The sequence below is a fragment of the Notamacropus eugenii genome, chromosome 7 (assembly GCF_028372415.1).
Source record: "Notamacropus eugenii isolate mMacEug1 chromosome 7, mMacEug1.pri_v2, whole genome shotgun sequence".
Taxonomy (NCBI): Eukaryota; Metazoa; Chordata; class Mammalia; order Diprotodontia; family Macropodidae; genus Notamacropus; species Notamacropus eugenii.
The window spans coordinates 77,628,599-77,656,108 of NC_092878.1; the positions used below are offsets into that span (position 1 = coordinate 77,628,599).

The 27,510-nt window shown below is 38.4% G+C and overlaps 1 protein-coding gene and 1 long non-coding RNA gene across 4 annotated transcripts in view; both read right to left on the reverse strand.

Moving 5' to 3' along the window:
- The window catches only part of FOXN3 (forkhead box N3), a 511,610-nt gene that overhangs the window by 436,328 nt on the left and 47,772 nt on the right, over positions 1-27,510 (reverse strand). The window lies entirely within an intron of this gene.
- The window catches only part of LOC140513910 (uncharacterized), a 47,300-nt gene that overhangs the window by 14,533 nt on the left and 5,257 nt on the right, over positions 1-27,510 (reverse strand). Inside the window, exon 2 of the long non-coding RNA XR_011970414.1 lies at positions 1-27,510. This exon is cut by the window's left edge and continues 14,533 nt beyond it; it is cut by the window's right edge and continues 3,522 nt beyond it. This is a non-coding gene — a long non-coding RNA (uncharacterized lncRNA).

The following is a 27,510-nucleotide window of genomic DNA, read 5'->3' on the forward strand; positions in this document are numbered from 1 at the left end:
AGGTTCTTAGGAGGAAAATTCTTCACACACTTCCAAGTGCTACAAAAATGTAGACGCAACCCAAAACATTCAATAAGAAAGACCTGGGTTTGAATACTGCCTCAGATACTTGTGTGATCCTGGGCAATTTATTCAACTTCTCTCAGCCTTTTGGTCATTTGTAAAATGGAAATAATAACTGCACTTCTCTCCTAGGGATGTTGTGAGGGAACAAATGAAATAATGTATGTAGAGCACTCTGGAAACCTTAAAGAGCTATGTCAATGCTAGTTATTATTATTAAATATGAATTATCAGAAAACATTTATCAGCTTGTTCCTTAAACTAAAAATGTCACAATGATAAGATGGAAAGTCTTATGCAAGAAACAGCAGGGAGGCCAGAATCACTGGATGGATCTCAGAGTGTGGAAGGGTATAACATGTAAGAAGTCTGAAAGATAAGAAGAGAACAGGTTGTGAGGGACTTTAAAAGCCAAAGGGTTTTATATTTGATCTTAGAGGTAACAGGGAGCTATCAGAGTTGATTGAATGAAGGGGAAGCCATGGTCAGACCTGTGCTTTAGGAAGATCACTTTAACAGCTGCTAGAGTGGAGTGGGGAGGGACTCATGGCAGGCAGACCCACCAGCAGGCTATTACAATAACACAGGCATGAGGTGATGAAGGTCTACACCAGGATGGTGGCAGCAGTATCAGAGGAGAGAAAGAGGGGAGAGATATACAAGAAATGTTTAAAAAAAAAAAAAAGGTTGAATGAACAGGACTTGGCAACTGCTTGGATAATGGAGCAGAGATGACAGTGATTGACACCTAGTGTTTTGAGTTCAAGTAACCAGGAGGACGGTAGTGCTCTCATCATCAAAAGCAAAATTAGGAAGAGGGGAGGATTTAGAGTAGGAATGGAAGGGGTAGGGAAGATAATTGGCTCAATTTTGGACATGATGAATTTAAGACATCTATAAGACACCCAGTTCCAAATGTCTAATACACAGTTTGGAGGTGCAAGAATGGAGGTAAAGAGAGAGGTAAGGGCTGGACAAACAGATCTAAGAATCATTTAGAGATACAATTGAATCCATGGGACCTGATGAAATCACCAGGAAAAATGGCTCCTCTCATTCATTCTAATTCTTCTATACAACATGACTAATGTGAAAATATGTTTAATAGGAATGTATATGTAGAACCTATATCAGACTGCACACCATCTTGGGAAGGGGGTAGGGGAGGGAGGCAAAGAAAATTTAAAACTTATGGAAGTGAATGTTGAAAACTAAAAGTATATAAATTAATTTTTTTTTTAAAAAAAAAAAAGGTCACTGGCAACTTTGGAGAAAAGTTTTCATTAGATGATAAGGTCAGAAGCCAAAAGGAGCAGAGTTAAAGAGAGATCAATATAAAGACAAGTGGAGGAACCAATTGTCTTCTCAAGGAGTTTAGTCATGAAAAGGAGGAAAAAAACTGGCCAGGATGGACAGATCAGGTGAGGGTTTTTTTAAGGATATGGATATGTCTGTTTGCAGACAATAGGGAAGGAACAGGGAGTGAATGAAGGTAAGGAAGAGGGTGGGGATGATGAAACAGAATCCCTTGTGCTCAGAGAAGGGTTTGCCTTGGCAAAGGAGAAAGGCCACCTCTTGGTGTGAGGCAGGAGCTAAGAAGAAAACAGATCTAAAAGTCATTACAATGCCTCATAATCCTCTGGAACAGTCAAGGAGTGTCTTATTCAGAAAAAAGTTCTACTCACTTGACTAAAGTCAACCTAAATAAATGGAGACCACATTTAATACGAACAAAAAGTAGTTCCTTGGAGAGGCACAGGATTGAAGTACGATGCCATGATAGGTTCAAAGAATCGAAAAGACATGATTCATCTAGTCCAGTAGCTACCTACATCAATCACCCTCTACAACAGTCCTTATTATCCAGCCTTTGCTTGAAGACTTCCCAGTGACTGGGAGTTCATTTCTTGTTAAGTTGTTTCTTAATGATCCCATTTGGGTTTTTTTTTTTGCCAAATAATACTGTAGTGGTTTGCCATTTCCTTCTCCAGCCTTCTCATTTTATAGACAAGGTTAAGTGACTTATCCAGGATCACAAGCAGTTCATTCCACTTTTAGAAAGTTCTAATGTCAAGGCCCCAAGACAATCTATTTCTTCCTCTCACCTCCCTCTAAACACACACACACACACACACACACACACACACACTTTTCAAGGGATGAAATAAACCAATTCACTCTTATTTTATCTCCTAGAAACCATTCACAAATTGCACTTTAAAAAGCAAAAATGAGGTATAAGAAACACCCTTCTCCTCCAGTCCCAAAGAGAGTTTCTGGGAAAATCATCACAAGTTTGATTTTTAAGGAAATGTATCTAACATGAAAGTACAAAAGCAGAAGTTGAGGCTATTTTTGCCTGGTTCTATTTCTACTTTCCTCTGAAATTTCATATCCAGATAACTTTGTTAAAAATTGATTTCTAAAACTAACTTTATACAGTAAAAAACAATTGGATATTATATTCAAAGGACCTGGACAGCAGGGATAGGGAATGAACCTGTGATTTCGTTGCTCCCCTACATTAGGAAAATCCTTTTACCAAAGTAGGTCAGCAGAGTCTTTGCACCTTAGTTTGAGAGAGTTGTTTAGAGTACTCAAAAGTTATGTGTTTTTCCCCAAAGTCAAAATACAGTATTTTGACCTCCTAATAAGGGGCTGGATTTGAATTCAGATCTTCCTGATTTCCTGACTTCAAGTTCAGCTCTCAATCCAATGCATTAAATCAATCAACTAGCACCTGATTCCAAATTCAGCATTCTACCACTATTCCACCCTGCCCTCTCCATATTTATAAAGTATGACTATGAAATTTAATAAAAAAAAGATACGAAATACTTGGGAGGATGGCCAAATCCAACCAATCATTAGACTCAGTATTCTCATCTGTAAAATTAAAGGTAATCATACTGGCATTACTCCCCTCGCAGGGTTGATGGGAAGAAAGTGCATTATAAACTTTCAAGACTACTTATAATCATCATCATAATATATGTATATAGATATATATTTAAAGAAACAAGTAGCAACAAGTTATCAATAACTACTTCTAAATCATGGGTTATTAACTTTTCTTACATCCCTTCTGGTAGTTTGGGGAGGCCTAAAGAACTCCAATCAGAATAATATTTGGTGTCTACATTCATAACTGAAGGAAATGCCAAACTTTAGTTAGAAATAAATGAAAAGATATAATTTTTTCTCATCCAAGTTCACATATACCCTCAGGTTAAGAACCCCTAAATTAAGGGTAGAGAACCTGTAGCCTCAAGGCCACACAAGGACCTCAGTCAAAGGGCCACCACAGGTTCCCCACTTCTGCCCTAAATTTTCTGATTGCTTTGCTGTAGCATCTGCACATATATTAAGTACAGCTACAAAGGTTTTCGCACAGTTTTGAGCTTTAATAGATTTTTTTTAAAAGTATAATGAGAAGAATCATTACATATTTAGTACAATTACATAATAAAAAGTATATATGTAGCAAGCTTAAATCACTTGCACTGAGACTTTTGGGACACTCTGTGTATACTTGTGTGTATGTCTGTGAAATGCACATACCCACTGTTATATAGCTGCATTAAATGTGTAGATCATTCTTTTAGTTTAGTTTTTAAAATTTTGATCTGCTTTGATATCTAGTTGTCTGAATACATCTGGAAATCACAAGCTAGAAAACATCAGGATAAACACTTTCAGGCTTTTCCTTCAAATCCACAAGGTAATGGCAGAAAAAGGTACTAGTGGCTGCAGACCAGTGGATATTTCTCTGAGTACACTGAGAAAGCTTTGGGAAGCAGGCTTCATACTGGAGAGAAGGAACATAATGTTGGCTAAATTGAAATGAGGCAAATATATTTTTATTTTCCTGGCAGAGAAAATGTCCCTTCACCTTGGCCTTGATAAAGCTCTGATGATTCCAGAACTCAAGGAATTCTTCACATTGGAATCTCTTAGGGCACATGAGAAATAAACTTTCACTTAAAGTTGTCTGGGGTCCCAAAGTAACCAGTTTGAGAGAAAACTTAATAAAATACATAGAAGCTATGACCTCCAGGTCAAATCTTATTCCAACAAACTCGAAGAGACTGTCCAAATTGCTTTGCTGTATCGGAATTTGGTAGCATGAAATATTACTTGAAATAAGTGAGTCATGGACTGGGGCTTAGAAATATTCTGTCACAGACCATTGTAATAACTACTGAAATGGAATTTGATGTTTAATTGAGAATGTGTACCTGAGGCCTTCATAGAACTTGTTTATTACTAAAATGAGTTTTCCAAAAGAGGTGAGGATAGAGGAAAAAGAAATGCATCTGCTCCTATAAAGTTAATTACAAAAACACAGAATGTAGTCAATAGTTATCACCCTATCAAATCTAAATCCCAATCCTTCTCACCCAAAATTCATATTCATTTTATTTCCTAGCAAAGAATTAATAGCAAGTTGTGTTTTTTTCCCACTACTCAGCTTTATTTTTTTTTAGGGGATGGGGGAGAGGAAGTTATTTCATTTTTGAAAGTAATACTAGATATTAAGTAAAAAGAACATCTGATAGCAAAAAAAAAAAATGAGAAACAACGTGGGTGTCCGTAGGGTGAGGAAACATTGGATAAATTCTGGCATGAGTGCAATTAATTATTGTTACAATCAAGAGAAATGAAGCAGATGAGGAAGCATGGCACGATTTCATAGCTGAGAAGGAATCCACATTATAACAAACCTGGCAAGTAGTTATCCAGCCTCTGCCTGTCCAGCGAAGGGGGGACTCACTACCTTCTAAGGCAACTCATATACTACATGTTGCCAAATTTCTCTTGACAACAAGCCTAGAGTTGTTGTTTGAAAGCAGGGTTCATGGACCCATGGAATCTTCTTTTCTCCAGTCTAAATATCCCCAGTTCCTTTGATTCATCTTTAGATGAGAGGAATTCAAGGTCTTTCAACAATCCTGTTGATCTATGCATGATCTCCTTATGACCTTCCTCCTTCCATGGCCCTCAGAACATAACACTCCAGGCATGATCTGAGCAGAACAGAATACAGAAATATCACCTCCTTATTCCTGCTGGTTGTATCTCTTGATACAACCTATGGCTCAAGTTCGTTTTGTCTAATAGTTTTTCCTAATTACAAAAGGAGTGCTAATGGAAGCAGTAGTGGTGCTAGGGGTATATCCTGATACTAAAAAAAGAAAGGCATCAATTAAAAAAATCTTTAAAGGGAAAAATATTGGTTTTGTTCAGTCTTATCTGATACTTTTATGACTTTGTTTGGATTTTTTTGGCAGAGATACTAGTGGTTTGCCATTTTTTTCTCCATCTTACTTGACAGATGAGGAAACTGAGGCAAACAGGGTAAAGTGACTTGCCTAGGTTCACATAGCTAGATAGTATCTGAGGCTGGATTTGAACTCAGGAAGATAACTCTTCCAGATTCCAGGTCCAGCACTCTATCTACTATGCCACCTAGCTGCCCCAAAGGGAAAAAATGAAACACTGAAATTTTAGTCTCAGCTGTGCTGCTAATTGATTAAGTGACCTTGGATATGCCACCTAACCTCTTTGGCCTCTTTTTTTTGTCATCTATAAAACAAGGGGTCAGATTGGATGACCTTACAGTTTCCTCTAGCTGTAAACAACCTTTAAAAGCTTTGCCAAATAGAGATGAGGGGCTGCCCTATCACCAGGACAACACTGTACACTGGTCAGACAAAGAAGCAGGACACATTTGTCCCATGATGCAACAGCCCATGGTTTTATCAAGTTCATATTTGTGCCAATTCACACAGACACAGACACAGACACAGACACACAGACACACACAGACACACAGACACACAGACACACACACACACACACACACACACACACACACACACACACACACACACACACACACACACACACACACACACACACACACACACACACACACACACACACACACACACACACACACACACACACACACACACACACACACACACACACACACACACACACACACACACACACACACACACACACACCCCGGTGCTTACTGGTGTCTGAATTTTACAGAGTGAATGAGAAGGATGAGGTGCCAATGTTTATTCATAAAAAAAGTCCACCACTCCTCTCTCCTCCTGAGGGATTCTCTGAGATCTGTTAACAGGATTCTAATTTGAGATGCAAGTGTAGTTTAATTAGATGGCATTCTTGGGGATTTTCATTTCTTTTACTACCGAGGGGTTAATGCACCGAGATCTTCAAGATAACACCAGCCACTTGACGTTGGGCTTGGAAAACAATCGCCTCTTTCCCTAACACAGTCATTACATAAACAGTACGAGTAAAACAAAGGCCCCAGCAGCAGAGTGTATACTGCTCTCTATGTGATGGAAGCGATCAATCCTGCAGCTGAATCACTTAACTAAAAAAATAAATAAATAAAGTAGAAAAATCATTCTTGTTTTTACTTGAAGGATGGATGGAAAGGATGATGATAGAGCTGCTTGGACTCACACACAAAAGATGTGAGCTCAAGGCCAGGCTATGCTGCTTACAGTCAAAGCCACATGACTCCAGGTAGGCTTTCACTTTTATGGACCTCAGTTTCTCCATCTATATAATGGGAATGTTAACTTGTAGTATCTCTGTCTCTCAGGGTTGTTGCCAGGAAACTGCTTTATTTTTGCATTCGTTAAATAAATGTTAACTGATGCAAATACTGTTGTTTGCTGTATTTCACATTCAAATTCAATGCTTATAGGTTACTTTAGATAGGGGTTCTTAGTGTGTGTGTGTGTGTGTGTGTGTGTGTGTGTGTGTGTGTGTGTGACAGAGACAGAGACAGAGACAGAGAGACAGAGAGAATGTGTTGGATCCCTTCAGCAGTGTGGTGAAGCCCTGTGCTTCTCATAATACAAGGGTTTTTTGGTTTGTTTTTAAAATTCACAACTGAAGGAAATGTTCAGTTTCAGTTAGAAGTTAATGAAAATAAAGAGGTAAAGGGGAGGGATTCCTATCCAAATTCATGGACCCCATCAATTCTATCTCAAGACCCCTTAGAAGTTAGGTCCTTGGAAACCCATGTTAAGAACCTCTAATTTAAATGGCTACAGTTCTTTCCATTTCATAGACTCCTACAATTCTGATTTCCTAGGTAATAGTCTAAGAGGCATGTTTGGTAGAAAATTAACCAATGAGCTTTCAGGTTAAAGGTGATGTTGGAACAAGGAGGAAACTCTTTAGCTCTGGCAAAGTTGAGTAACAATGAATGGGCTGTAAGTCTTTATAAAGAAGTCAATGAAATTAGTAGCAGAGACCAGAAGCCAAAAAAAAAAAAAATTCTCCACCAATCCTAGCACAGGGCTGAGCTACCAAGAACAAAACCCAACCATTCTCAGAAGCTAAGCTAAAGCTACTGCTCTGATTCCATGTATTGGAACAGTGATTTTAATAGATATCACCTCAGCCAAAAAAAAGGGAGCCAATGGCACAAAAATCTATCTTCCTTCAGCAAATGTTGCTAAGCAACAAGCAAGCTTTTGGAGTTTGGATGATGTCTCCAGGCAGCAGGAACTACACACAGTAAAGTCTTCTATCACTTAGAACTAAACTTGATTTTGATAGATTTAAACAGAATCCAAATCTACCATTTTCCCTTCTTTCCAAATTCAAGAGAGAGGAGGAAAGACAGCATCAAGGGCAGCTGAGGATTATATTATGAGAATCATTAGGAAGGCCCAATTAATACTCATGGATGGATTATCCATTTTGCCTTACAGTTCAGAAACTTTTTAGGAAGTTCTCCCTTCCCCCCACTTGCCTACCTCAAGGCCCTCTCTAGAGCACTGACGATCCAGCTCATCCACTGAACTGATTCTGAGGACCATGGAGGTTTTGTTTGCTTTTAAAATTTTTTATTCTTTTAAAGATCAAATCTTGTGCAAAGACAGAACTTTAACAAGGACAATACACTAAGTGTGGTGTTTGTAATAGGCAGGGAATTTTCAAGAAGACATTATATGGAAGGACAGGGTTGAAGAAGGATTCTTCCCTAGTTCTAGCCATAGCAGTGACCACTCTCTGACTAATCCTAGACGAATCATCTACAACCCTTACACAGTCAGGTAACATTCTGACACTGGTTAGGTGAACATCTTTATATGTAACTGGCTAGAGAGCTATTCGACTCCCTTGTGGGGGTTGGGGGGAGTCTAAATAAAAAGGCCTATCCTAGTTGGGTTCCTTGAAATCTCCAGAATTCAGTGATTCTTCACTGGGAGTCAAGTTTTAGCTTGATCTTTTTTTAATCTATATATTTTGAAAATTATATTTTAATATAATTGTTTTCCATTGTGATTCTATTTTTTTGAAGCATTTACAAGTATTACTCTGAGAAGGGATCTATAGGCTTCACCAGACTGACAAAGGGGTTCCATGAGACACAAAAAAGATGAAGTGGGCTTGATTCAGATGGATGGGGCCAGTAATGTTGGGAAACTTTTCACATAGGCAAAACTTCCCTCTCCTATTGGAAATGATAACTGATCTCATCCAGTAAAAGTTTCTTCTGTTCCCTTGTGGCTATCGCTGTCTTTGGTGTTCCCACCATTTTGAACCCAGGCTCTCCATGGGTTTCAGAGGTCAGAGAGTCACAATATTATTGTGGTAGGGGTAGACTTGAACTCAACACAACCAGATTCAAATGAAAGCACTGATACATACTTTTTCCTACCTGTGGAACTCTGGGCTTTCCATTAAATCTCCCTTTATTTCTTTCCTAACAGTGTGATAATAATGCTTGAACTACCACAAAAATAATCAAACTTTTGATCCAAGAATTGCATTGTTGCAGATACACCATAAAAGGATTACAAAAAATAACAACTATCAGTTCAAAGGTTGTTTTATATATATGTATATATATATGACTGAAAAAAAGGTAGGTGACTCAAAGGCCCAACAACAGCAGACTAGCTTGGTGGCACAGTGTATTCACTCTGAGCTCAGGAACTGAAGTCAGGAAGACCGGAGTTAAAATCTGACCTCAGACACTTACTAGCAGTATGACTTGGGCAAGTACTTAGCCTTTGTTTTCCTCAGTTTCCTCATCTGTAAAATAGGGGTAATAATAGCACTTACCCCTCTCCCAGGTTGTTATGAAGATCAAATGAGATAATAATTATAAAGAGTTAATCGTTGTGCCTGGCACATTATTATTAGGGGACACAGTAGATAGGGCCCTGGAGTCAAGAGGCCCTATCCAGCTCAATCACTAATTATATGACCCTGGACAAGTCACTTAATCCTGTTTGCCTCACTCTCTTCATCTATAAAATCAGTTGGAGCAGGAAAGGGCAAACCACCCCAGTATCTTTGCCAAGACAACCCCAAATGGGGTCACCAAGAGTTGGGACATGGCTAATTGACTAAACAACAACAAAATTATTATTATCATTAAAGAAGCTATGCTACATTGAGTATTGGAATACTATAATGAAGTGAAGGCTGATCAGTAAGAGAAATTGAAGAAATCTGGAAAAACTTTTGATAAAATAATGCAATTGCAATGAACAAAACTATAAGGAAAAAGAACATTCCAACTATGATGATAAGAGAAAACAAGAACAAATGAAACAAAGCATCCTCATGGAGAGAGACTTCACAAGGAATGGCTGAAAAGCTGTGATACTTTACATACTGAAATTAAATATAAATAGCTACAAAGCAAGTTCAATGAGTTATACTGATATACAATATTAAGTTGATAAAGAATTAAGTTGTTGATTTAAGAATATATGATCCCCTAATTAATAAATACTTGAACTAAATACCTTATAGGATGTTTGAAAAAAGTGCTTTGTAAACCTTAAAGAAACATCGTTATTAACTGTATTATTAGTAGTTTTCCTGTTATCGCCATCATCTTTATGCCTGGCTCTATTTTAATCCCAACATTTGGGGTGAACAAGAGGCACCAAATGCGGCACATGGACAAATAAGCACTAATGACATGTCTGGCCCTCAACTAAGCAGTTGGGGGGGCGGGGAACAGGAAGGAGTGGCAAGAAGGGAGGAGATAAAGAATGATGATATAGTTTCTGCCTCCATTCTGTCATTTCTAAAGTACAGACTCTGCCACTAGCTACCTGTGTCTCTGTATCCTTCTTTGTAAACTGAAAGGACTGGACCAACTAATTGGGTCCCTTCTAGCTTTGACATTCAATGATTCTATGATTGTCACAGTAGGCCTAGGACTGGGGAAGAAGGTAAAGGATACCTCCTGTTTTCAACCACTATCATGGGTGATACTTCATTTGGTATTTATTTGGTTCATCTATGGACACCACCCTGTCTTCGCTGACCTGATCAAACTCCCAAAAGGATTCAGGGTGGTTCAAATCTCATCTCTGTCTTCACTCTACTGAGTTGGGCTCAGAGGTAGTCTTATTCCCAAGGACAATAAAATTATCATAAAATACATTCAGGCTTAATTTTTAGTCCCTTTCTTCACTCTTCCTTTCCTTTGTTTAAAAAAGTCATCGCATCATTTTTGCATAATTGTTCAAATTCATTTCCTTCCTGCCTGGATAGGCTATGGCCTATCCAGAAGCAAAACCTGCTTCCACAAATCCCACAGAATGCTCTTCCTCCTCTGACAGTATAATCCATGACCCATTATTATGATCTGGTGCAGAATTTCCATGAAAGCGATTGAGGGCAGACTGTCTACAAAGCCAATTTGAATGGACAATTTTGCCCCTACATCTACTAGAAGGAGTGGATGATGCCAAATCCTGCCCATTGTCTAATGTAGATGATTTTATACAAACCACTTCAGTACTCCAGCACCCTCATACTTGCTTCCAGGACTCGGTCAGTTCCACATATCCATTATGGATTCATTATGACTTGAGAAGCGTTTCCATGTTTCTTACAACACATTAAAATGCATAGCAGTAGCTAAAAACAGAGTACTCTGTAACCAGGATGATGATAAAATGCAGTTTGATGGAAATTTATACATCATGATTGTTCCCTAACAAGCCATATGCCCTTAAGACACAAGAAGTAGGTAAGTTTTTAATGTTCAAAGGGGCCATAAGGAGCATGTCTACCACAAAGCAAAAGGAAGTCCAGCTAGTGGGAAGAGCATGGTATTTAAAGTCAGGGGACCTGTGTTCAAGTCTTGTTTTCATTCTTTGCATTTCATTCTTGCATGACTGTGAACAAGTCACTTTATCTCTCTGGGTCTCAATTTCCGCATCTGTAAAATGAGAAGATTGGTGAACTTTAAGATCTCCAATTCTAAATCCTTTGACCCTCTCTATGTCTTTTAGTCAATTGGTTGGCAGAGATTTTTTTTAAATGACATTTAATATGATCCTAAGGAAAAAAAGAAAAGCCAAATTTCATAGATAATATGGAATAACAAAATTTAACAGTAAGATGTTGCTCTGATAATAATTCATGAGTATAAAGTGATTTAGGATTTTCAAAATAACTCCCTCACGATAACTAACCCTCTGGCGCACCTCGCTAGTGGAGTGAACAGAACTCTGGGCCTAGAAACAGGAAGATTCATTTTCCTGAGTTCAAATCTGGCCTCAGACACTTCTTCGCTGTGTGACCATGGGCAGGTCACTTAGCCTGTTTGCTTAGTTTCCTCATCTGTAAAATGGAGATAATAAAAGCACCTACACTGCAGGGTTATCATGAGGATCAAACGAGATAATAATCGTAAAGTGCTTAGCACAATGCCTGACACATAGTAAGTGCTTTGCAGAATGTTAGCTATCATTATTATCCCAGGTTAAGTTGTGCAAAGGCTCATTTTTTCCCATTTTATAAAGAAAGTGATGCTTAGAGAGGGGAAGGGATTTGCCAAAGGTCATACAGCTAGGAACGGGCAGAGACAACATCTGAATCCAGTTCTTTTGATTTCAAGACCAGTGTTTTTGCACCAAATCATATTTTCTTCTCATTTTCCAGCCTGCCAAACGATAAGAAAAATTATAGAAGGCAGAAGAGAGAGGAAAAAAATGGTAATGAATGGTCAATCCTCAGTCTCTTCTAATGATCCCATCTACATATGCCCCTCTCTTTATAAAGTTTATTTAGTAAGTAAATACATTTTTTTCAAATTCACACAGGATATAGCAATATAACTCTTCAGCAAGCAGACAGAAGGAAAACCTGAAGTCACCTCAGGATGACCAACCTACTAAATTATCCAAATGCCTGCAAAATTTTTCTTTCAAACTGACTGACCCACTCTATGCAAGCCCTTGACTGGTTCGTTTCTCTGGCACTGCAGGTTTGCTGCTGACAATTTGGCATCCAATTTGTTTAATTACAGCTTTTCTGACCTCTTAATTCCCTCCAGTGACTTTGCAACAGAGAGGCCTTTGAAATCCCAACATTTAAACCACCTCTCCTCTTTCCTGGGCAGGTTTATAAAAAGCCAAAGCTTGTTGGTCTGATGAGAAGGTCATATAATGATTCCTGGCACAGATAAGATATAAAAGGGACTTGAGCAAGAGGGTAAGATCATTATCTTATTTGCAAGGAATACTGGGAACATCAGACACACCCATATTCAGATGTTCAAGTACAAAAGCACATTCTCAAGCTAAACAGAAATTATTTTCAAATTTTTCAAGAGTTGAACTAGCCAAAATTCTACTCTCCTCCATTACCACAAAAATGAGAAAACTGGATGTACATTACATTACATTCCCTTTTCTTATCCAGATTAATCACCTTCAGTTCCTTCAAACTGTGCTTGTTTGAGGTGATTTCTTGTCCTCTCACCAACTCAGTCTTTCTCCACTGCTATTCCCTTGCAAAAAAAATGAATCCCAGTTTAGCAATGGTGGTCATTCTAAGATCACTTCCCACTAAGGCTCTCCAATCTCATAGGATCAAAGAGCTGGAAGGGACCTCAGAAGTCATGTAAACCAAACCTCTCATCATGTAGATGAGGAAAGTGAGGCACAGAGATGATATGTGACTTGCACAAAGACACACAGATTATGTCAGAGAGATAAGATTGTAATGCAGAGCCTCTGAATGAAGAGTCAGTGTACTTTCCATTATACCACGCTGTCTCCTTCATATACCAACACTGAAACCTAGATTTCTCTAAAAACCTTCTAGATAGAAAAGTTAAAGTTTAATTCCAGACAGTGGGATACTACTTAAGGTTTTGTGTATGTCCAGACAACTTTCCTTCAAAGGTTTAATAAAAACAATTCCAAAAAACCCACCACTGAGGAGAAAAACAATAAAACAATCTCTTCAAATTTTAACATGATGGGAGAAATTTCAAAGAATCCATTTGAGAATCCAAATATCCATGGAATTCCCTTCTCTGATTTCTGGACGCTCTCCTCCCATTTGGCAAGTCCAAACCAGGCAGACTTAGACTTCCAAGTTTAAAACCTTCCACAGAGGTACAAGCAGGTAAGGCAGACTCTGCAGTTTGATCTCTATGGAAGCCAGAGTATAACAAATACACTTGCATTTAGTGGTCTCCTGGTGCTGCCTCAGAGTATCACTTTGGTATCAGTGGATGGAAGCTTCAGACTGGAAAGTGCCTGCATCTTTATTTCCTCCCAACTTTCATTTCATTGCCATCTAGTTCATGGGGCACTCACAAGGAGAACGCAAAGTCCATGCCTACCTGCCTGTTCAGAAGGGCTCTATGATATGAGACTTCATTAAGTCACCTTTAAGGACCAGGAAAGAAAAGGAAATGGAGGCAGACATAAATATCACAGACCTCATTTTCATCAAAGCCATCATTAAGTATTAGACATATAGAGTAGAAAGAACTCTGGACTTGGATGCAAATCCATGATCTGATGCTTAACAGCAGTGTAACCATGGATGACTCCTGACACAGAAGTTTCCTCTACAGAACAGGCACAAAAAATACCTATTAAGACCTACCTCATAGAATCCTTGTGAGCAAAGGGCTTTGTAAACCTGTATCTAAGGAAGCTGGGTGGCACATTTGATAAGAGTGCCAGGCCTGGAATTAGGAAGGTATGAGTTCAGACCTGGCCTCGGTATTTACTAAGCTTTTTGACCCTAGGCAAGTCACTTAACCCTGTTTGCTTCAGTTTCCTCCTCTGTAAAACGAGCTGGAGAAAGAATGGAAAACTATTCCACCATCTTTGCCAAGAAAAGCCCAAATGGGGTCACAAAAAGTCAGACACAAGTGAATAATAAAACTTTTGTTTGTTATTAAATATGAATTATCATATAAATTATGTAGTTTATAAAATATTATTCCATTTGATCCTCACAGTAACCTTGGGAGGTAAGTGCTATATTGTCATCCCCATTTTACACTCCAGGCACAATGGGGATGAAACTGAATATATTTATTCCAGTAAGCATTCATTAAGCACCTACTACATGTAAATGTGCAAATTTAGAGCTATCTCTACTCCAAATGTTCATATGGACTATTTGTTTCCCACCTGTGGTTGAGCCTTCCAAGTTCATATTGACCCAATCAGCCGTAGTTGGACATGCTATACCTCGACTCCAAAACAGTGATGCTATTTCGGTCCTCTGTAAGAACCAAGGACCACAACCAACCAATTAGATGTAAAGTACTTGTGATTAGTATGGGGAACACAAATACAAATATAAAACATTACCTCTTTCAAAGAACTTTTAGTCTACTGAGAGGAAACAGAATTGATACCCACATAATTAAATACAAGCTAATTTGAGTGGAAAAAGAACCCTGATGCCAGCAGTCCCAGAGGAGGTTTCACAAAGGATATGGTAGAACCTAAGTACAGCAAGGTTTCTGAAAGGTGGAGATGTAGAAGGAGCACATTTCAGGAACAGCGGCAAATACATGAAGCAAAACACGAGGCCAAGTTCACTGAACAGTCAGTAGTCCAATTTGGCTAGAATGTAGACTAAGTAAAGAGTATCACGTCAAATAAAACTGAAAAGATATGTTGAAACCAGACCATGGATGACTTGAAATACTAGTCTAAGGAGTTTGCATCTTCTCTTCCAGGCCAAAGGAAATCACAGTAGATTTTTAAGTGGTAATATCAATAAACATTTATTAAGGACCTACTTGTGTGCTGGGCACCGTGCAAAGCACTGGGCATACACAGAAATAGGAAAGTGAATAACGTCCCTTTTCTCAAGGAGCTTACAATCTAATGGGGGGGCAGTGGAGAGCAGGCAAACAATTATGTACAAATTGATACAGGATAAATTGGAAATAATCAACAGAAGTAAGACACTAGAATGTAGTGGGATCAGGAAAAGATTTCTGCAGGAGGATAGATTTTTAAACTGGGATTTAAAGGAAGGAAGAGGAGGAACATTATAGGCATGGAGGTCCCGGGGTAAAAATGCCCACAGTATCTTGCTCAATGAACAGCAAAGAAGTCAGTGTCACTGGATCTTAGTATGCATTAGGACATAAGGTCTAAGACTAGAAAAGTTGGGAAGGGCTTTGAATGCCAATGAGGATTTTATATTTGATCTTGGAGATGATACTGAGCCCCTGAAGTTTATGATGGATAGACTTGTATAGTTAGGATGGATTTCAGACAGAGAAAAATGAACATAGAGAAGATGACCTGAATCAGGGTGTCAGCTACGTGAATTAAGAGAAGGGGACCAACATAAGAGATGCTTGTTTGTTTCAGTGGTAGAATGAGTTTGTGGTGAGAACACTGGTACCTACTCTGCACCTTATGAGAGAAAGAATTTTTTATTAAGGAGAAAGAATTCACAGCATTTGACGACTACGTATTTCAAGGATCACACTTAGGTCACAAACTAAGAGGTGTCCAGATACAAGAGGTAATTCTGGAGAAGGGTAGGTTTGAGGGGAAGATAATAAAATTCACTTTGGGGTAGTCTTTATTAAATAAAACAATCAAGTTTTCACCATCTCTTTTTGAGTCTGAGACTTTATCCTCAAAAAAAAAAAATGGAAAACACCACTAACCCCAAAAGATCAAATTAGGAGGAAAAGAACCCATATGTATAAAAATATTTATAGAAGTCCTTTTTGCAGTAGTAATAAAAAAGGGCAACTAAGGGGGTACCCACCTTTGGGTAAATGCTATACATATTATGGTATACAAATATAATAGAATACTATTGTGTTATAGGAAATTACAAAATGGAGACATTTGGAGGAAATTAGGAAGACCTCTAAGAACTGATGCAAAACAAAGTGAGCAGAACCAGAAGCACAAGTTATAGAGCTATAACATTATAAAGACAAACAGTTCTGAAAGACTTAAATATTGTGATAAACCATGATTCTAGAAGACTGGTGAGGCAGCATGCCACTCATGTCCTGATAAAGAGCTGATGAGCACAAGATGCAAAAACAGGCAGGCATTTTTTTGACTTAACCAACAAATGAATATTTTAACAAGAGTTACATCTGTCTGTATTTCTTTCTTAAACTGGGGAAGGGAAAATGGAATGAACATTTGCATAGAGCCTACTATGTGGCAGGTACTATGTTAAGCCCTTTTTATAAATATTATCTCATTTGATTTTCACACCAACCCTGGGAGGTAGAGGCTATTATTATCCCTATTTTACAACTGAGGAAACTGAGGCAAATAAAGTTTAAGTGACTTGCCTGGGATCACACAGCTGGGAAGTATTTGATGCTAGATTTGAACTCAGGTCTTCCTGCCTTCAGACTTAGCATTCTATCTACTGTACTACCAGGGAAAATGGGAGGAAGAAAAATTTGTTCATTTAAAATAAAATTATTTTAAAGTTATCAGTAATGGAAAGGAAGGTCCATAGTATGAATGCAGGACTGAGTCAGGAGATTTGGATTATGGTTCAGAATTTACTGCTATCTTTCTGGCCTTATGCCAGTCACTTCTTCCTGGGACTCATGTGATCAAAGATATAAAGTCCAAAAGGACCTTTGAGGTCATTGAGACCAACTCTTTCATTTTACAGATAAGGAAAATGAAGCCAAGACAGATTAAAGGACTAGCCAAGGTCACCTATCTAATACAAGACAGGATTTGAGCCCAGAACTCTATGCTTTACACCATGTTATTTCAGACTTTTGCTCTTCTGTAATGTGAGGTTAGACTCAATATCTCCACAGTCCCTTCTAGATCTGTGCCTCCATTTCAAAAATCAGAACTTCCAATGACCTCATCCAGTTGGAGGACGCTCTGTATAAAGTAATGAGCCATTACCAGCACCGGCAAGAATTCCCTCATTCCCAGATAATTAAATGAAAATCTTCCATCCATCCTTTTGCACGTTAAGGGTGTTTGCTCCACCAATCTATCTGCTGGAGACAGCAAAGAGAAACCCAGAACATTTGGTGTAGCCCAAGGGTAAAGGAAAAAAAAAAAAGAGCAAGAGTGTCCTTGACAAGCAGCAGACTCCAGGCTACACCTGAGTAACTTGTCACCAACAGGCTTCAGACAATCACTGATCAGAGATAGCAAGGAAGCTGAAACACCAGCCCTCTCCATGTCGGCTATAATCCTCACAAGCTAAGGCAACCAAGAGTCCTTGGGTGAGCGCTTCATCTAAAGGCATCCAGGGAGTGAAATCACCATGTAACATACCTGCTTTTCTTACTCGTGTTCTGACAGGAAAGGTAAAGTTTTTAATATATGCCTGTCGGACATTTATCATCAGGATACAAAGCAATCATTGTAGGGGAGAGAGAATGCTTTATAGACTAGCAAAACACAAAGCCACATCACACAATATTGGAAACTCAAGGCTAGATCTTCATCATTTCAAAGGTCTCTCTGCCTAATAGCGGAACTTGCCTATGAATGTGCCTGGCTACGCTTTAAAAGAAAGCAGATCTTTCCAGGGTTCAGGGATCTTTAAAATCCCATCAGGCTTTGAAGTGGGATACAATGACATTCTCTGGTTTGTAGGCTAGAGCAGAGGTTTAAGTTTGAAGTCTCCATTACCTACCAAGAGTTTGAGAGATATGATGACAACCTCAAGGCCAAAAGTGGCCATTCTGAAAATGACAATCACTTAAGCAAACCTGATTGCACTAGCCTGTCTTCTTTATAATACTTTAATGGCACTCCAAAAAAAAAAAAGTATGTAGTTACAGACTTCATTCACTCTTCATTCTGAAGAGACAATGGGGGAAATCTGTGAGCCTGAGATGCATCTTTCTCCTTCAATTGAGAACTTCCTGTGGGTTTCTCTAGCGCTTCTTATGTCAGAAGAGAACTTGGGTCACTTCCTGGAGAGCTCCTTAAATCCATGTTTGTTTGTACTTGGTGTATGAAAGGATAATCATTTATTAGCTTAAGAAAGAACCCACGCCTTATTGAGAACTGTCACTCTGAGCAAATTGGCAGTCGTCCCAGCAAACAAAAGCAAGTGTGCAATTCAAATATATTTGTGAAATTCAGGTATCTCTTTACTGACTAGTTTTAATGAATTAACAAACTAAGAGGGCTTCCTTTCAAACAACCAAATGATTAGACTTGACAACAGCAGTCTAAACACAGCTTTTCAAGAATGAATGTGTTAATTTTTCTGTCTTAAAGACCAAATTTAATCTTTACTCTGGACATATGTATAATATAATGGCTTTGTGAGGACCTTGTCTTTTCTGCATGGTATGGAGTCTTCAAATTTATAATCATGACACGTATACATGAAGCAGTCTTTTCAAACAGCTCTATAGGGTTAGATTCTAAACGCATTTTATTTGCTCACTAATGGAATCATCTATCTCTCCAAAAGTTGATACAAGCTAACAAATAATTAGTTAAGCAACTACTATACATAAAGGAATACTTCTGGGAACTAGGAGAGAAAGAAAGATTAAGTTGGATATTCCTAGCACTCTAGGAGTTTGTGGTGTAATAAGTTAACCCAAGAGATGTGCCCATCGCCATTTTAGAATGGTTCTGAAGATGTTGGAATGAGTAAAGTCAACCTGAGTAATGCTTTCCACTTTAATGAGAAAGGGAAAGAAGAGAAAACATGGCCACATGATCACAGTATCCCAGATTCAGAACCAGAAGGAACCTTGGGGACCATCATGACCAGCCTCCTCATTTTACAGATAAAGAAAGTAAGGCAAAGAAAGGATAAGTGTCCAGACTTAGAGTTATAAGTTACTGAGGCAGAATGTGAATCCATGTCTTTCTGTCTCCAAGTACAGCACTCCATGCAATTTGCCATGCTGCCTCTCATTAAATACAAAGTTAAGTCATCTATATTTAACTTTTCTATGCTTACAATGGAGACATCTAAATACTCTCTAAAATTCTTTCTACCTTTAGAATGTTATGGTTCTATTTTTCAAAAGTCAGAGAGAACAATTCTGAAAGTAAATTTTTATACGCACTTCAAGTGGACTAATTAAGTAATAGCAATTTGCCTCCAAAGACAAATAATTAATGAAATTAATTTTCATTTAGGAATGTTGGCATGATAGGAAGATACAATGGATTGGGAAGTGCAATGAGTTAAAAAGTCAGCTCTGCCACTTACTACCTACATAGGGCAAGTCATTTTATCTATCTGGGCAATCAGTTTTCTCATCTATAAAGTGAGTTATAATATAATTTAAGAGCAAGTATTTAGTGCTTCAAGGTTTGCAAAATACTCAAATAATATGATATTTAATCCTCACCTACCTGGGAAGTAGATGCTAATATTATCCCAATTTTGCTGATTAGGAAACTGGGGCAGGCAGAGGTTAAGGGACTTGTACAGGGACATACATCTAGGACATGTCTGAGGCCACATTTGAACTCAGGTCTTCCTGACTTCACCTAGCTGCCTAGTTGTACTAGAGGAGTAAATGAAAAAGCATTTATTAAGTACTTACTATGCTCCAAGAACTGTGCTAAGTAATGAGGATACAAATGTTGAAGCAAAGACAGGAGTCCCTGATTTGAAAGAACTTGCATTCTAATGGGAGAAGCAAAATGCAAAAGGGAATGGTGGCCATGAAAGGCCCTTTGTTCCAGAAGATTACAAGGATGGCAAATAGAGCTATAGGAGAGCCTAACATGCCCTATCCAGGAACAGTGGCAGGACTGATTTTGATCTTGGTTCATGGCTCCAGAACTGGAGGTGGGAAGAGGGAGGGAAGGAAGGAAAGGTGGCTTTGGAGGTTGAGGTTAAGTGACAGGCCTCAAGTCCATTGGTAAGTTAGGGGGATGTCTACCCCAAGCACATGAAGCAAGCGTTTGAAGACTTCCCCCTGGGCAGAGTAGGCAGATGAGAATAATTTGTTCCAACAACCACAAATGCAACTTTGGCACATTTAGAGCTTGTTCAGACACTGAAAATACTAAGATCATCCACTACATCCCAGCCATCAACCAGTCATCCTGATTTTTGCCTTGCCACTGGACTTCAATGATTCAGGAAGAGAGAGTGAGACTGACAACTTTGTGCAACTCTGCCTCACTTAAGACATCACCCCATGATGATAGGTCCTCTTCAAAAATGAAGGACAAACAACAATTTGGAAAGTAGTCACTGATTAGGAAAGTGGGGAGCCAGAGTATTAGTTCTTCCTGGTAGTAGTTTATGGTACGGGTAATGAGAAAGTCATCTAAGATCCTTTCCAGCACTAAATCTTACAATCTTTGTAAGATAGAGGCACCTTTGTAGAACGGAAACAATAGAAGAATTCAACGTAGAAAAACTTCACTAGAATCCTGGCTCTACTTAGTAGGTGGGTGACCATGGGAAAGTCACTTAACAGACAAGGAAACTGAGAGCCACAGAAATTAAGGAAGGAAAAAAATACCAACATTAATTAGCTTGCTACTAATAAATCAATAAACATTTATTAAGAACTTAGTAAGACCTAGGAGGCCCTGTGCTAAGCACTAGGGATACAAAGAAAAGTAAAAACATGGTCCTGTCCTCAAGAAGATCACATTCTAAGAAAGTACAGTGCTATATGTAACTATGTGCTAATTTTATTATGTTAATGTTAGGTTGTAAATTCCCTGAGGGTAAGGACTGTGTCATTTTTTTATCTCTGCACTTACAATGCCTGACTTTCAGGTGCTTTCAAATGCCTGTTGAATTTAATTGAATATGAAAGAGAAAGAAGCAGTAAAAGGTTGAACAAAATTCTGCAAGCAGCCAACCCTGGAAAGCAAAACTTTTAGTTTCAAGTACAGCAGGAGGGTAGTGCCTTCTACAAAGGCTCAATACACCAGTTAGGTCCCAAGGCAACCCGAACAGTTACCAACCTGAGACTAATGACCCTAGAGATTAATTCCACTAGCAGAAGGCACCAAGAGACCTATAAGGCTAACGCCTTTGTTAATTTGGGCAGAGTTAGGAGCAGTGAATAACTGGGTTAGGTTTTGATGCTCACAACTTTTTCAAGGTTTACTACTCAGATCCCAGAAATAAAGATTGACACATCAAGGAAGAAATACAGACACAGCCACTTGGTTCATTAGAACTGGGAAAATAACATCATTTTTGCAGCTGTAAGAAGTCAACTCAAGTTAGTTCTCCCCTTTCATCCTTGTGAGATCCATCCAAAGCTAGATTCCCAGCCCATAGACAAAGAAGAAAATTCTCTATTCTAACTTTTCTTTAAAAAAACAAAAAAAAACCTTCAACCCTTTTTTATGTTTGAGTCAAGCAAGACAATGTGCCAAAGAATTAAAGAAATAGTACAGTGAGCATGTGAAATTTAGAAGGCCATTTATTTTCCTCAATTAAAATACTGATGTAATTGGCCCCAAAAGGTAAATCCAGGAGCACAGGATAGAAGACATAAAGCCAGATTTTGATTCAAACGTAAGAAATAAAGCATTAGGGCTGCCCCTAAAAAGGTTGGACCAACTTCTGAGGTAGTGAGATCTCCATCACTGAAGGTCTTCCGGGGGAGACTATCTCTAGGTTCATTATTTTAGAATTATGAGAAATTTTAGAAATTACCTACTTCTACTCCCCTCATCTTTGAACTGAGGAAACTGAGTTGGGAATGTTAAAGTGTATAGGTTGAACTGAGTTCCTTCCAAATCTCAGATTTTGTGATCTCTCAGCAAAACAACAGTAAAAATCCCTTACAGCAAAAAAGCACAATTTGTGAATCCATACCAAAATATAACAATAATAGACATCATTAACAGTAATATTGGCTAGCATTTATATAGAACCTACTATGTGACAGATACTATGTTAAGCACTTCATAAACATTATCTCATTTAATTCTCACAATAACCATAAGAAGTAGATGTAATATTATCCCCATTTTACAGTTGGAAAAACTGAAGCAAAACAGACATTAAATGACTTGCCCAAGGTCACACAACCAGTAAGTCTCTGAAACCAAATCTGAACTCAGATCTTAATGACTCATGACCCTGCACTCTATCCACTGTATCATCTAACTACCTAAATAAACAAATAAAAATGAAGAAACATTCTGGAGAGGGTAAATGATTAACCCAAGGTCACATGGCTAGAAAATTGTAAGAGCTGAAATTATCTTTCTGCTGTTCCACAATTGCTTATACAAGTACAGAAAAGGTTGGGAAAGAAATTCCTACTTCCTCTTCAACGACCAATTTCTATTTTCTATCCATTTGTTCATTTTGAATCAACAGCTAAGTGCATTGTGTCTGTGTGTGTCATAAAAAGGTACAGTTGTCAGCTTAAAGAACCATGTTTCCAAAGATTTCTTCATTCTGATTCTGCTACTGTCTCCCCCTAAACCTCAAGGATAACCCTTATATCAAACTACTGATATTTTAATTCATGACTCAGCCAAAGATTTAGTCCCATTGACCAGTGAGTAGGAATTCCTAGGTGTGGACTAACTCAACAGTAACACAGCAGTTCAGCTCCAAATGAGTTATGTAGAACCTTCCACCATTTTAAAATGACCCTTTAAGAGAGAAGTCCAACAACCCTAAAACTTCAACTCATTCCCACTCCCCAACTACTTGCAAACATCAGGATTTGTCCAATGAGAAATATACACATGAGGTTCGTTGGGCATGTTATTGTAGTACATGAAATGTTGTTGTTACAGTCATTTCAGTTGTATCATATTCTTTGTGACTACTTTTTGAGCTTTTCTTGGCAAAGATACTAGAGTGGTTTGCCATTTCCTTCTCCAGCTCATTTTACAGATGAGAAACTAAATGAAAAATACACTTTTCTTGTGCAATGACAGAGAATTCCATTGAGAATGACACACGTTGAGGATGCATTAAAAAGGTATATCCTGAAGACACATTACAGGAAAACATTTATCAAGTACCTAACTGTATATATGATTTCATGCTAGGTAAGAGGAGGTGAACACACCCATGCAGGAGGGGGAAAAGGATGATATTAGAGAAAAGGCAGCAATACTAGTTCCTGATGGATTCTAACTTCATCCCTGAACAAAAACTGAGAAAGAATATAGACTCGTTTGCCACAGTGATAACCTATCTGCTTTAGACTGATATCCTGGGGCCAATCTCTAGGCAAAAAAGTACATCCAAGCATGTGCCAGAAAAATGTCACAAGAGTATATACATCATATTGCACATGATTTACATATCACTGGGGCATACTTAAGCAGATTACGGAGTTCATTTTTAGCTCATAAATATACTACTGACACTGAGATGTCATTTCTTAGATTTTTCTCTGTACATTTTATGTTATTTACCTATTAGTACTGACCAAGGTCCCTTATGCCAGAGAAAGAAAGCATTGTATTGGACATTGTTTTGGAAGAGAATATTGGACATGGAGTTGGAAGCCTTGACTTTTAGTCCTGGCTCAGACACTTACTAACTTAGCCATATGACTGATGGCCAAGTCATCTCTCTGAAAATCAAGTTTTCTCCTTTGTAAAAAAATCTGCCTCTTCTTATTCCAAGATGAGGGCTCTTTCCATGACATGTGTTACTTCCCACAGCTACATCACTATAACATACTCATAGCTAAACAGTTAAGATAAAGGATTTCCATGTGTTTGAAATGACAAATCTTGTGTTCTATTGTACTAACAGGTGATCCGTTTTAAAATATATCTACATTAACCTTTGAATCAAAGAAATGCAGAGAAAGCTAATCTAGATATCTTTTAAGGGCAAAAGCTCCATGATCAGAGTATTTGGCTTTTCCAGTTCCTTTGAACTGAAGTCCAAAGCCATCAGGATTATTAAGAAGCAGAGTGTCACTTATTATTTAATTAATTAACTCACAAATTAATCCCATTTCCACACGACAGTCCTTCCAGTACAGAATACTTCAAATACTACTTCAGCTATCTCACTCTAAGGCTTCTCTTTCCAGGCCAAACATTTCCAGTTTTATCCATGTTCATATGACAGAACATGAAGACCCTCAATTATCCCTTGCTCCACCCCCACCCCACCCCACTCTAGACTGTCTCCTGGCAAGCAGTGTTCTTCTTACATTGTGGGACCCAGCATCAAACACAATACTTCAGATATAGACCAACCGGGGAAGAAACTATCACCTCCTTAACTCCTGGAAGAAATGTTTTTTAATGCAATTCAGGATCCTGTTTTTAAAAAGCCCTGCTCTTTCATGCTGAGCTTATATTATACAACACACGAAAATCCCCAGATCTTTTACAGAAAAGCTAAGCAAACTTTTCCCATCTTGTCCTTGTGAAGCTGGGTTGGTTTGTTTGCTTTTTAACTAGAAGAGTTCAGGTTAAATTTTGTTGTTGTATTTTAATTCCAGTCAGTTTACTCTTACAGAGGATGTAAGTTCAAATTCTGCCTTGCATGCTTACCTTAGGTGACAAATGGGATAAATCACTTCACCTACCTCAGACTCAATTCCTCCATCTGTAGAATGAAGGGGCTGGACCATATGGTCTCTGATGAATGTCCCTCCCCAAACTCCAGCTATGACTTTATGTTCAGCAACGCAGGGCTCGTCCCTGTGGGTAAAGATCCCTGGGGTACTCAGCTGAACACTTGTCAGGTTGACAACGAATCATTAACTTTTTGTTTAATTCTGTCCATTCATCCAGGTCTGAATCCAGCTAACTGTATTATCTTCTAACCCATATTTTTCATCTTTTCCACAAGAAGAGTATGAAATGGTTTCTAATGTTTTGCTAAAATCTAGAAATATATAGGAAAGGTGTTGAACAAGTGACTAGAACCAGAATGAAATGCAATTTACGAAATAAATAAAAGTACAATACAATACAGATAATGTTAATTTGTGGTTTTCTAAATCCCTTTCTGGGCCACTTGGTTGGATAAAGTACACCTTCCTGAGTTCAAATCTGGCCTGCAACACTTACTGACAGTGTGACCCTGGGCAGGTCACTTACTTGTCTCAGTTTCCTCATCTGTCAAATGAACTGGAGAAGGAAATGGCAAACCAATCCAATATCTCTGTCAAAAATGGCATCACAAAGAGTCAGATAGGACTGAACAACAACAAAGTCCCATCTACTGGAGTAGATTACACCATTACATTCTACTTGAATAAAGTACACCACTCACCTACAGCATTCCTTTCATCTACTAGCACCAAGCTGAAAAAAAGAAATAAGGTTGGTGTGGTGTGGCCTGTTCTGGAAGGCCTCTTGGCTCAGTGTAATTAATCACTTCCCATCTCCCACCCCAGACATTCACTGACACATTTTTAATGATTCATTCTACAATTTTCACAAAATTCCAAGTCAAACTTACTAGTCTTTAGTGGGCAGACTCTTTTCCCTTCTCTTTTTTTTTTTTTTGGACAATGAAGACATTCGTTCTTTATCAACCCTATGACCCTTTACCCTTTCTCCATGATCTCTTAAATATTGCTACAGTGAGGGTTCAGTATTCACATCTACCAGTTCCTTCTGTGCCCAAGGATCTTCTTATTCTGAGCAAGATTACTTGAATTTGTCAAGGGCATCTAGATACTCCTAATTTATCCTGGAAGACTACTGAAATACTATACTCATTATAAACCAACCATACAACTAATAAACATTTTGTCAAGCCCATAATATGTGCAAGGAAAGCAGGTAACATGGCTTAATGGATAAAGTTCTAGAGGTACAATCTGAAGGATCTGGATTCAAATTATTCCTTTGACTCTAAACGCATAATAATAGACAAGTTGTTTAACCTAGGCAGCTAGGTGGCACAGTGGATGGAGCACCAGTCAGAAGACTTGAGTTCAAATGCAACTTTAGACATTTCCTTAACCGTGTGACCTTGAGCAAGTCAGGTAACCTCTGCTTTAGTTTCCTCATCTATAAAATGGGGATAATAATAGCATCCACCTTTAATGACTGTTGTGAGGATCAAAACGAGATAATATTTTAAAATTGCTTTGCAAATCTTAAAGTACTATACAAATGCTTATTATTATTGCTTTTATATTTATATTACCAGGTAAGAAAAAGATACAAAGGACAAGAATTCCATGAAAGAGGCAATCTAGTCATTAAGTTCATATAAACATAAGTAATAATATCAGAAAGTTAATGTTAAGTACCCAGTGAAGAGAAGGGACTTACTCCCTCTTTTGAATCACAACTTAAACCATTCTCTCTTTGCAGAGGAAGGGTTTCATTGTCAAGCCTAGCAGCTGCGCTAACCACCAGCAGGTGTTGACTCACACAGAAATCTGACTTTAGAAGCATCAGCCAGTAGATGAGGACACAGAAGGAACGACCGACCAAACCCAGGAGAAAAGTAGGGATAAAGGTGATCACCAATACAGAGGCAAGTCTCTAAACCAGCAGAATCTCTTTGTAAAGCTATTCATAGAGGGCCTGAGTATACAGTAGCCAGGCTACAGTTTTTGCATTAACTACAAAATAACTTTGAGATACTTTGTAAATAATTGTGTAAACTCGGATCCTTCCCAGCACTACCTCTCGACTTGGCCCTTTCCAAGCTCATTCCTTATGTTGAGTCATTGGCTTTGCCCAAATTCTTGCCAAAAAAAAAAAAAATGAAACCTATACTATCACTAATAATGAAGTGAAAAGATTACTACATTTGAAACACTGGAAGAAAAATAAGCACTGAGAATGGAGCTGACTCTTCCCATGGGTCTTTGTCACCTTATGTCTGAGCTACTGAGCCAGAAACTCATGTCTGTCACCATTTTTGTTTCTCCCCTATAGAAGCAACATTAGTACAGTGTGGGATTCTGCAATGGACTGGGATTAGGATTCTTGAGCTGGTTCTGCTGCTGACTGTGTTTCCCTGGATAAATTACCTCCCATCTCTACACCTCAACTTTCCCCTCTGCAAAATATCACTTCAAAGGTGACTTCTGGTGTAAATATTCTACAAGTCTCCATCTCAATGGAGAAGTCATTGTCTCATAAGGCAGAAGATGGAAACGGTTAAGAAGAGAGACAACTTTAAAAAAGATTAGGAAAACATGGTGGTCAGCAGGTGGTTTGGTGAAAGTGTGTGGAAACACTATGGATTACT